Source organism: Mesocricetus auratus, unplaced genomic scaffold, assembly GCF_017639785.1.
Source record: "Mesocricetus auratus isolate SY011 unplaced genomic scaffold, BCM_Maur_2.0 Super-Scaffold_100676, whole genome shotgun sequence".
Taxonomy (NCBI): Eukaryota; Metazoa; Chordata; class Mammalia; order Rodentia; family Cricetidae; genus Mesocricetus; species Mesocricetus auratus.
In genome coordinates this window covers 20,896,440-20,908,593 of record NW_024429266.1, presented here as the reverse complement: position 1 = coordinate 20,908,593, position 12,154 = coordinate 20,896,440, and positions in this window count along the sequence as shown.

Genomic DNA, 12,154 nt, shown 5'->3' with positions numbered 1-12,154 from the left:
ATGGGATTCAAAGGCTCAAAAAGACAAATATTAAATGTTGCATCCAGCACTATTATCAGGTTTGGGTATTCCATTGATCTGTGTATTATCAAAAAGGAAATAGATTAGGAGACTTGCAACATTTGACATCTGTTTGGATTTTTGTTTGTGTCTTTCTTGCAAGAAAATATTTAAAAATCCCAAATATTTATAATTATCCTCACTTCATAGGAGAAAAAACATTTTTTTCCTGGGGGGGGAGGTACAATGTATAGAAGAGTACATTTCATGTAACCAAGGTAACGATGTCCTTGAACTCCTCATTGTCTTCATCCCACCTCCCAAAAGCTGAGATCATAGGCACACACCATTGACCCTTACTGTGAAATGGAAATCTTAACATCACAATGGTTGTATAATCATTTAAGAATAAATAAAAACCTTTAGTCTGCATAAATTTTGTTCCATACAACCTACACTATTTTATCTCTGATTTTCTTACAGTTACCACAATATAGAGAAGTTTTACAATAGAGTGCATTTGGGATTAAATCACTAGAAATCCCCCACCCACCATGATGTTTGCTGCTTCCTGAATCCCAACCTTTGTCTTCCCCAGGCCTCAGATATCACTTGGGCTCTAATGGAATGAATTGTCTTTTCCTCAGCAATGCTGCATCCTCATACAAGGCTTTATTACCGCATTGAGAACACCGCAACCTTCTGGCAGTCACCTTTTGTTAAGTTTATAGTTTATATCTTTGTGTGTTCACAGGACTGACTATACAACACAACTCAGATAGACTGATAGAATAGAATAAAACAGAGTAGAATGTTTGCCTTGAACACATGAGCTATGGGTTCAGTCCCTAGCATCATGTAAACTATGTATGGTAGGTCAAGCCAGGAATTCCTGCCCTTAGGAAGTGAAGCAGGAGGATCAGAAGTTCAAGGTCATCCTCTGTTATATAACCATGTTGGAAGACAGCCTGTGGTACATAAGATCCCTGGTTAAAAAAATTAAAAAAACCCAAAACAAACAAAAACAAACCTGGTCGCACACACAGAAAATCTTTACATCTTTTAGTGAATAACTTCAAGGCCCTCTTTGTCTACACAGTGAGTTGGAAGTCACCCTGTCTGTACTCCTTTATGGTAGTAATCCCAGATGGCTGGTGTAAGGAGCAGCCTTCAGCAGCTCAGGAATTGGAGGGGAGTCATAGAATTGGCGGACTAATCACTCAATTGAGGTTTCTATCTGAGGGAATTAAACTTAACTCAATGTGGCTGGCCCCTGGGGCAAAATTTAATTCTGTTAGGCCATCAAAAAGAGAAACACACACATACACACATACACACACACCCCCCTTTAGGGTCTATCTATCATCTTTCTTTAGTCTGTATTTTAAAACACCTTTTTAATATTCCTCACACCAAGTTCATTACAAAGGGGATTTTCCCATAACCAAAAAGTTGCACAGTTACTACATAATCATCATAAAACATATTTTCTGGAATAAGTCAGCTCCAATACATTTCTTAACTACATCTTTACATATATTTTGTAGATTTCTCATGGGCCAGGAGCCTTTTATCCATAAATATTTACATAGGCAGTAGACTGTATCATTGCCAGAAAAAGTGGTCACTTGTTTCACTTTTTGTATTTTAGAGTCCTGTACAATTACTTTAACTAACTGATAAATTCTTTGTTTTACAGTTACATGAAGTCAAGCATTTAAAGCTTTTTATTGTTATTATTTTATTTTTTAGCTATAATGTACACTGAAACACATGAACACATTTCCCAGTATCAAAAAGAACTTGAGCTAACTCCTGGGCCTCAATTGTTTTCCTAATCATTAACCAAAGCCATAATCCATATGGCTAGACTTCCTTGTTTCTAGTTTGTATCCTTTGCTGCCTCTGCTTTGTCAAGGATTGAGGGAACACTGTATCCTACTTTACCAATATTAATTTTCCCACTAAAGTAACATCATCATAATCCCTTACTATATTTGTTAAAAACCCTCAATCATCAAAATTCTACTCAAACCTTACACTATTATTGTATAAAATCATTGCTTCAGTTAAACAGTACAGCTTAAGAGGAAATCATCTTCATAATAATCCACAGGTAAAAATGCCCAGTAGAAAAGGATATTTCCATGAGATAATCTCACTGTATCAAAGGCAGTGGGGATCCCCCTCACCACCACACCCATTCACAGCATGCCAGATGCCAGAGATAAATGACAGCAGCACACCTGTGAAGTTACAGCAGTGGCCAGAGACATTCTGGAGCTGAAGCCCTCTGGGCCTTGACTATCCAAGATTCGCCCATCAGAGCCTTGCTTTGCAGTGAGCTGAACTCCTGAATCTCAGATGCCACCTGCTGCTCCTCTGACATGGCCCCCACTAGATGCATCTGTTTCTTTTTCTTTACACTTCTCTCCACAATACATCCCAATGCAGCCTCCACCCCTCCACTCCTCCCAGTCCCCTCTCCTCAGCCCCTCTCCCCAGATAGTCTTCCTCCATTCCCTTCTTGTTATGCTGGGTTAGGTTGATATCCCTGGAAGGCTGCTCCTTTCTTTCTTTTTTGACAACTTTGATGTTATTATACAACTCTTCCTTACTGGTACATAAGTCATAGAATAGCCTACATCTTTTTAGACCTAAGACTCTAAGAAACTCTAGGCTATTTGGACGATATCGCCTTCCTAATCACCAGAGTGTAGCTCATATTGCCTGTTACATCTGCTCTTCATGTGGCCTGATCCTAACCCCACAGTCCTCGACACCTGTGTTCAGGTCTGGGTGTATTCAGTGGTGACTAGTTGAAATGCCACCTCAAAGTAGCTTTAAAACCATAGGGCCTGCATGGTTCTGCAGTGTACACATTATGATTGCTAGCTTGGTGTTGTGGACTCCCAGCAGTGGGAGTAGGGGGTGCCTCTGAATTTTTTGCCCATTCTTGGTACTATCTTGTTCCTACTGAGTCTCCTTGTCCAGACTGGATATGAGGGCTCCTTCCTTGTCTTATTTGGTCCTGTTGGCTGTCATCTCTGGAGACCTGCTCTTTTCTGTAGAGGAAATGGAGGGGGAGTTAATTTTTGGGGAGAGGATAGATGGGGGAATTGGGAGTGGTGGAGGTAGAGAAAGCTGTGGTCAGGATGTATTATATGAGAGAAGAATCTATTTTCAATAAAAATAAAAATGTAAATCTATCAGGACTGGAAAGATGGTTCAGCAGTTGAGAGTGCATGTCACTCCTCCAGAGGGCCTGAGTTCAATTCCCAGCACCCATGTCAGGTGGCTTCAATACCAGTGACCTCCATGCTTACCTTCACCCATGTCCACACACACACACACACACACACACACACACATACACACACAGAGAGAGAGAGAATTAAAAATGAAATAAAAAGTAAGTATATCACTCCATGATATATGAACTTTAGTAAGAGAGAAGCCTGCAGGTTTAGCTGACACAGCAGTTTCTTTATGTAATCAAGGCTGTAGGCTCTTTCTGTCTCCATCTTGCTTCACCTATGAAGCATGCACCTATGAGCTCACAGTAGCTACTGCTGTTCCATGCATTACCACAAAACAAGGGAGAATGGGTCTCCATTCCTGCAGTTCTTTTTCAGGAGGGAGGAAGCATTTCCTAGGACCCTCTTCATGACTGTCCTCCTTGGCCACAGATGGGTCCTGTAGTGCAACAGTGCTTCTTTGGGAACTGGAAGATTAAGTGGCCTGAACACTGTCAGCTTCTTTCCTCCAGTTCTGGGCACCAGGAATCCAAGACGAGTGCATCAGCAGACTCTCCTTCCAAGGCCTCTCTGCTGACCTGCAGACAGCTACCTTCTCACTGGCTTCCTCTCCATAGTCTGTCAATCTGTGTGCATGTGCTCCTGATGTCTCCCTCTGGGCTCAGATTTCTTCATCTTGGAAATAGACCAGCTTTATTGAATTAAGGGCTGTCCTAATTATCCAATTCTCACTTAATCACTCTACTAAGAACCTGTTTCCAAACATAAGCACCATCTGAAGCACTGGACAAGTACTTCTACATGAAATTACCAGAATTCACCCGTAATACTTGCTATTCTTGAAACAACTACTGGCCAGGGAGTAAAATTCCTGACTTAGGGCAATAACCTGGCCATGGGCCCTATGCTGGTGACTTACAGAGCAAGCCTTTGGCCTCCATATTGAGCATTCTAACTTGTTTGTTTCCAGTATTGGCTGACTCCAATCTCTCTCCACACTGTTATTTTCATCTTTCAGCACAGTGACTGCACCTTCATCCACTGCTATCTCAACCAGCAACTGTGACTCTGCAGGTACTGGTCAGCTTCTGGGGCAGTGGCATGGCCTCCCAGACTAAGAATTCTTTTCCCACAGGCAGTGGCTCTGCCACTTCCACTACAGTTAGGTTTTACTCAATCTCTATCATTCTTCTTATAAATAAAACTCAAGATTCAAAGGACACGGTGAAACCTGCTACCTCAGAGAGGCTGAGTAGCCCCTAGCTATCCTTCTCTCCTTGCTGGTGTCCCACAGAAATATTCCGTCCTTTCACTCTGCCAAAAAGAAAAAACAAGTGACTCAAAACCCCTCCCCAATCCTCTGGTGTATTTCTGTATCTCTTTCAAATGCCCTCTGATTCTCTATGATTTCTTTCTGTCAATCCACAGATAACAGTCTCTAATTTTATTTTTTTCTGTCTTATATCAATGGCTCTTTGATATAATACAGAAATTCTGAATTTTATTTAAATAATATGCTTGAATTTAGAGTAGGAGAGCCAATCCAACTCCAAAGCCAGCTTCAGTTAAATGAATGGGGACTGAGGTGTGTGAAGAAATAAAGATAAAAGGGTATTATGAAAAACAATATAGAAAGATTTAGACTTTGATACCACACAGTGAGTTATTGTTTGTTTGATGGTCCTTGGGGGTAGCTATTCATTCTTCTTCAAGAATCCATATGTCCAGTATTCTTTGCTGAGTTTACCTGTGAAGACAAAAAACAGAACACTTCTCTTTCCTTTTAGGAGGTCACTTTACCCATGGCAGAATATGAATTTGTAGATGAGCTGTTATCTTCCTCCTCCTGAGATGTCTTCTGTTCTGATCAAATTTTAATTAATTTTGATGGAACCCAAAACTTTTTGTCTCCTGTGGAAACAAAAGCATAACCTCTTCCCCAACGTAACACATATCCTGATTTCCAGACTGAGGTCATAACATCTTTAAAATACACCAGTTCAGAAGTCTTCTCTGTAGTCCAGTGTCTTTCTCCTGCAGTTTGTCCTTTTTCATCAGCATTAAGAAAATTCAACGTTAGTAAAGCATTATGTAACCTGTGTTTAGGTGTCTTTGTTTTCCCTGGCTGTTTATGAAGCATCTCTTTTAAAGTTCGGTTAGATCTTTCAATTACTGCTTGTCCTGTGGGATTGTAAGGTATACCAGGTACATGTTTTATATTATAATATTTGAAAAATTGTTCCAATTTACTGGAGACATATGCTGGAGCATTGTCAGTTTTTATTGTTTTAGGTATACCCATAACAGCCATCACCTCTAAGAGGTGTGTAATAACAGAATCAGCTTTTTCAGAGCTGAGGGCAGTAGCCCATTGGAAGCCTGAGAATGTGTCTATGGTATGGTGTACATATTTCAAACTGCCAAATTCTGGGAAGTGAAATACATCCATTTGCAAAAGTTCATTTCTGTGAATACCTTTAGGATTACAATCTGCTGGTAATGGAGTTTGATTGTAGAATGAGCAACTGGGACAATTTCTTACTATTTCTTTGGCTTGTTGCCAGGTGATAGAAAAATCCTTCTTTAAACCTTTGCTGTTAACATGGTGTTTCTTATGAAATGCTGAAGCTTCCAACACATTACCTACTAGTAAACGATCAATTTCATCATTGCCTTGTACCAGAGGACCTGGCAGACCTGTATGGGATCTGATGTGTGTTATATATATAGGATGAGCCCTGTTTCTGATGATTTCCTGCAATTGTAAAAACAATGAGGTTAATTCTGTACGATCAGGAACAAATTCTGCTGTCTCAATGTGCAAGACAACTCTTTCTGCATACTGAGTATCTGTGACTATATTGAGAGGCTCTGTAAAGTCTTTAAGTACTATGAGAATGGCATATAACTCTGCCATTTGTACGGAGTTGTAAGGGCTTTGAACTACTTTACTTATATTTCCTGATTTATACCCTGCCTTACCTGATTTGTTTGCATCTGTGTAGAAGGTAAGAACTCCAGAAATAGGTATTTGCCTCACGATACGTGGGAGAATCCAAATTGTTTTCTTTATGAATTTGATTCTCTCTGTTTTGGGATAGTTATTACTAATACCTCCCAAAAAGTCACTGCAAGCTATTTGCCAATACTCATTATCCTTCCATAAAGAGGAAATTTCCTCATTTGTTAAAGGTACAATAATTTCAGCTGGGTCTTTCCCAGTCAGTTGACAAAGCCTTAACTTACCTTTTAATATCAAATTGGAGATCTTTTCTATATATGTTTTCAATTTTTTATTCTGTTTATGTGGCAGAAATACCCATTCTAGAATGATGTCTTCCCTCTGCATTAATATTCCTGAGGGGTATTCTCTAGGTGGTAAAATAACCAGAATACAGTCCAGATTTGGATCCACACAGTCCACATATGCTTCTAATATTTTCTTTTCTACCCATTCTAATTCTTTTTCAGTCTCAGCTGATAGTACTCATGGGCTGTTTAGGTTTTATCTCCTTTTAAAGCCATTTTCAGGTGTTTTAAATCATGCCCTTCTACACCGAGAATTGTCTGTAATTGAGAGATTTCTCCTAATAGTTTTTGAAGATCATTGAGAGTCCGGTAACGATCTCTTCTGATCTGTACTTTCTGAGGTCTAATTTCCTGAGCATCTATTTTATAACCTAAATAGTTAATAGAATCTCCTCTTTGTATTTTTTCTGGGGCAATTTGTAATCCCCAGCAAGGCAAAGTTTCCTTTACTGCTTCAAACATCTTTTCCAAAGTAACCTTATTTGAATCAGACAGTAATATGTCATCCATATAATGATATATTAACGAATGTGGAAATTTTTTACGAATTATTTCTAGAGGTTTATTCACAAAATATTGACACAAAGTTGGGCTGTTTAACATACCTTGAGGTAGTACCTTTCACTGGAATCTCTGTACTGGATGGGAATTATTATAGGTAGGTACCGTGAAGGCGAACTTTTCTCTGTCGTTTTCTTGTAACGGTATGGTGAAGAAGCAATCTTTTAAGTCTATAACTATAATTGGCCAATCCTTAGGAATTAGAGAAGGTAACTGCATCCCAGGTTGTAGAAACCCCATAGGCTGAATTACCTTGTTGATGGCTCTAAGATCAGTAACCATTCTCCATTTACCAGACTTCTTCTTGACAACAAAAACAGGTGAATTCCATGCACTAGTTGATTCCTCAATATGTCCAGCATCTAGCTGTTCCTGAACTAACTTCTCCAAAGCCTCTAACTTCTCAGATGTCATAGGCCATTGACCCACCCAGACAGGTTCATCTGTCAGCCATTTTAAGGGTAGAGCTTTTGGTTGCTCTGTAGGTTTGGCACTAGCATCCTGCTTCTGTACAGCCTGTACATTTGGCATCTGTTTTCTGTACTGCCTTACTATATTCTTTCTACCACTAAGAGCTTGTCTATAATTCCTAGCTGATACAGGAGGAATGTTAATCTGCGTATTCCATTGCTGGAGTAGATCACGACCCCAGAGGTTTATAGCAATATCTGCAACATATGGCTTTAACCTTCCTCTCTGTCCTTCTGGCCTAATAAAGTCAATCCATCTAACGCTCTGTTTAACTTCAGATAGGGTTCCAATCTCTAAGAATTGAACATTAACCTCTTTTAAAGCCCAATTGGGGGGCCAGGACTTCTGATTAATGATAGTGACATCACTTCCAGTGTCTAAAATGCCATTAATCACCGTATTATTTACCTTAACTGGTAACTTGGGTCTATGATATTGTATATAAGTTTGCCAAAATATATGTTTTGTATCTCCTCCTGATATAATTGATTCATCCTCTGGAGCTAATGTATTATCCAGTGCCATATTATTTACAATGGGCAGTGGATCTTCTAATTGTCCTGGGAGAGGCTGTCCTCCACTGTCACAGGGAATGACCGGATAATCTTTCTGGGGCTCGCTTGAGCCCCTGATCCCCGTTTCCCGGCTTTAAAGATCTACCTTGTCTATCTCTTGTGGACCGACATTCGTCAGTCCAATGTCGGCCCTTTCCACACCTCCTGCAGAGACCAGGAGGCTGAGGCCTTCTGTTTGATACATTCCTGGTAAAAGCATTATTTCTAGGAATGCGTTGTCTACAGTTCCTACTAAGATGTCATATTTTACCACAGTTAAAGCATGTTGCATCTTTATGTCTATTAAAATTCTTGGAGATTGCCTTCCCTACCCAGGCCTCTATATCATCACAGGTAGGGTATTTGGCATCCTGGTGCCTTCTCATGCCTGTAGAAATAGCTTCACCTACCCAAGCTCCCGTATCCTGACTTTTACATTCCAGGTTTGCTGTATGTAGGACTCATTCCTCCAATGGTGCTGATCTTATTTTTAATGGCCAAATTACCTGCCTGCATTGAGTATTCGCGTTCTCATATGCCAAAGATTCTATAAGGAGTCACCTAGATTCTGGATTCGCTACCTGTACTTCTACTGCTCTGGATACTCTCTCTAAAAATTCAGTGAACCTTTCCCTTGGGCCCTGTAATACCTTGGTATAGGGTTGCATTATCTCTCCTGTTTCACAAACCTTATCCAAGGCATTTAAAGCAGCTGTACGGCATAAAGACAACATGTGCTCCGCATATGCAGATTGAATCTGCGTGTCAGCATAAGGACCCTCCCCAAGAATCTTGTCTTGGGGTACTTCATGACCGTTCTTTAATTCCTGAATCAATGCCTTTGCTTCTTGCCTCCATAAAGCTCTCCATTGAATTTGACAAGAATTTTCGAACACTGTGGAGGCTAATTGGGCCCAGTCTTTTGGGGTTACTTTATTTACAGTGGCCCATGAAGTTAGGAGCTCTCTGACAAAGGGAGAATGAAGACCATATGAAACAATGGCCTGCTTGATCCCCTTTAGATCCTTCATCTGTATAGGTTCCCAGTGATAAGCAATGGGACCATTTGATTGTTTTTTCGTTGCTGGTTTTTCTGTTACAGATACTGGGAAAACCATAGGTGAATGCATAGCAACCTTAGGGAGATCTTTCCGGCATTTGAGAGGTGTTGGGAAACTCCTGTCCTGACCTGTTGCCTGTATGTCTGATTCTGAAATATCAGATTGAAGGTTTTCTAAATCCTGCAGTCTATTCATCATTGTTTCTCTGAGCTCTTGAAGTTCTTGGGACAAATAATTTTCTAAGGACGTCATGGAATCTTTCATTTTTTTACATTCACCATTTACACGTGATTCCAAATACTTAATATTCTCATCCTTAGAAAGTACCTCAATGGGTAACCCAGTCACAAAAAGACAAACATGGTATGTACTCACTCATATATGGTTTCTAGAGAGTCTGGGAAACAGGAAAGAACCTAAAAGATATGCATATATGCATAGTACCCAAGAGAAGAGGATTGAGACAAGATCCTCTGAATGGATGGGGAACACGGTGAGGGGTAAGGGGGAGTGGGAGCTGGGAAGAAGAGAGGGGGAGAAGAGAAAGACAGAGTAGGTCATGGGGGAACAGGAAGTTGAGTGGGTGGGGGTAGAATAGGGGGAAGAGGGAATCATAGGTTAGAAGACGGATCAGGCACCAGAGTGACCTCCAGTGATCTAAAGGGATGATACCAATTGACAAGCTAAGTAATAGTGGAGAGACCACCTTGAATGCCCATTCCTGATAGTGACCTAGATGTCTATAACCATCTGGGAGCCTTCATCCAGTGGCTGATGGAAGCAGAGGCAAACACACAGTTAAACACTGAAATGAACCCAAGGAACCCAGTGGCAGAGAGAGAGGAGTGATGAGCAAATTGGCAAAGAATGGGCTGGCAAAACCAGCAGAGACAGCTGATCTGAACAGGGGAGAGCTCTTGGACCCCAGACTGACAGCAGGGAGGCTAACATGGGACTGATATGGACCCCCCCCCCCCCAATTGTGAGTGTCAGTGAGAAGGCCTGGGCAACCTAAGGGGCCTGGAGCAGTGGATCAGTGTCTATCCCTGGAATACAAACAGTCATTGTGTGCCCATAGCACAAAGAGGGATGCTCTCTCAGCCTGGACTCTTAGGGGAATGCCTAGACCCTACCCGGAGTGAAATGACAGACTCTAGATATCCCCTATGTGGAAGGAATTGGCAATAGGGTGGGAGGCTGGGGAGGAAGGGGAGTGCGGGAGGAGGGGAGGGAGAGGGAACTGGGATTGACATGTAAAACAAGCTATTTAAAATTAAAATAAAAAATGATATAAAAAAGAAAGTACCTCAATGGCATGTAAACTGCCTTCCACAAATGATATTCTGTCAATTAGTTTTTCATTGCTCTCAGACATGGAACAATTCTTTTCTGTTAGCATTTCAATCTTATGTTCCAGTCTTTGTAGTTTGCTAGTGAAATCATTGAACATGGAACAGTTTTGTTGGTTAAATGTTTCAACATTATGTTCTACTTTTTCAATTCTGTTTAACACATTTTTTTTCCTGAAAGTAATTCAATTTTGTGTTCTGTCTCTTTAAACCTGTTTGTCAGACCTACATTATCATTTTTAATGTCCTGAATATTTTCTACCAACCCTTTCTTACTATCCTGCAAAGAATTTTGCATTTCCTGAATTCTTTGTATTAAGATTTCAAAACTATCCTGCGATGACCGTATGACCTGTATAAGTTTAGTCCTATTTTTGAGCCATTTCTTTAGCAAAATAATATTGATTATGAAACTAATAATCACCATTGTGGGTAGGAAGTACCTTTCAGGTAGGTCCTCAACCCTTTCTAAAATCCCATCCATACAAAAAACAAGAAAATTCTTAACATCCTGCATCATAATTTTATCTGACATTTTATAAAGCAGTTAAGTTTGTTACCAGTGGAGTAATTCAGGCCGAAATCAACAGGCTGCCAGCAAAAGAGCACATGGCCGAAGTCAGCAGGCCGCCAGTAAAACCGCACGTGGCCGCGAGAGAAATCTCGGAATACTACCTAACTTATCGGCAGGTAGAAGGTGCTGGTTCCTGGCGGCAGGAATCATGCCTTGCCGAGCGAAGTGGTGAGGAACTTAGCGAAAGGAGAGTCCACGTGTGCCTGGTCGGGCAGAGGAGCAGCCGCTTTTCTGGGCTCCTGGATCCGGATTCTAAAACTTCTGACACCAAATGAGGCTGCAAATGACGCTGTAACGATAAGCGACACACTTACTGAAAGTAAAACTAAGTATTTATTGTAGAAATTACTCACAAGATACCAAACAAGTAACCCAGATGAGCCAAATAGTTTTCCGCTGCCGAACCGGAAGCCGAACTCTGGGAAAAGAGACCGAGACTTCCTATGTGCTGACTTTTATGCCTTCCCCCATAACGCCCCCTAGCCATGCCCAAAAGTGGGCCTGGCGAGTGACATAGTTCACCGCCTTCGTACGTATACGTCTTTACGTCTGTCCATATACGTCTTTAGTCATGCTTAAAGTGGGTGTGGTTAGCGGTGTGGTAAACCGCCCTTTTATTACCTCATCTGTATGCGCCTCTAGTAAGTCACATGGTTAATGGCAGAATACAGGCTTCCTCCTACAAGGAACTGCTGACTGGGAGTGTGCAGACCAGCGAAGAACACTTTTGTCTTTCACATGCTCTCCAGCACTTAGTCCAGAAGTCGTCAATAAGGACTGTTGACCTGTGTGTGTGTGTGTGTGTGTGTGTGTGTGTGTGTGTGTGTGTGTAACAGACAGATGAGCTGCCTTCTAAAGCTGCAGGCTTTTCCAGAAAAAGGTACAAGTTCTAGGATAGAGAGTCTTATGGAGCCAGGGAAGCACAGAGGGGGCCTCTAATCCAGAGAAGGCTGCCAGGAGGATCTCACTGAGGAGGTGGTTTGTTTTAAGTCCTCTCCTACAACTGGCACATGCAGTC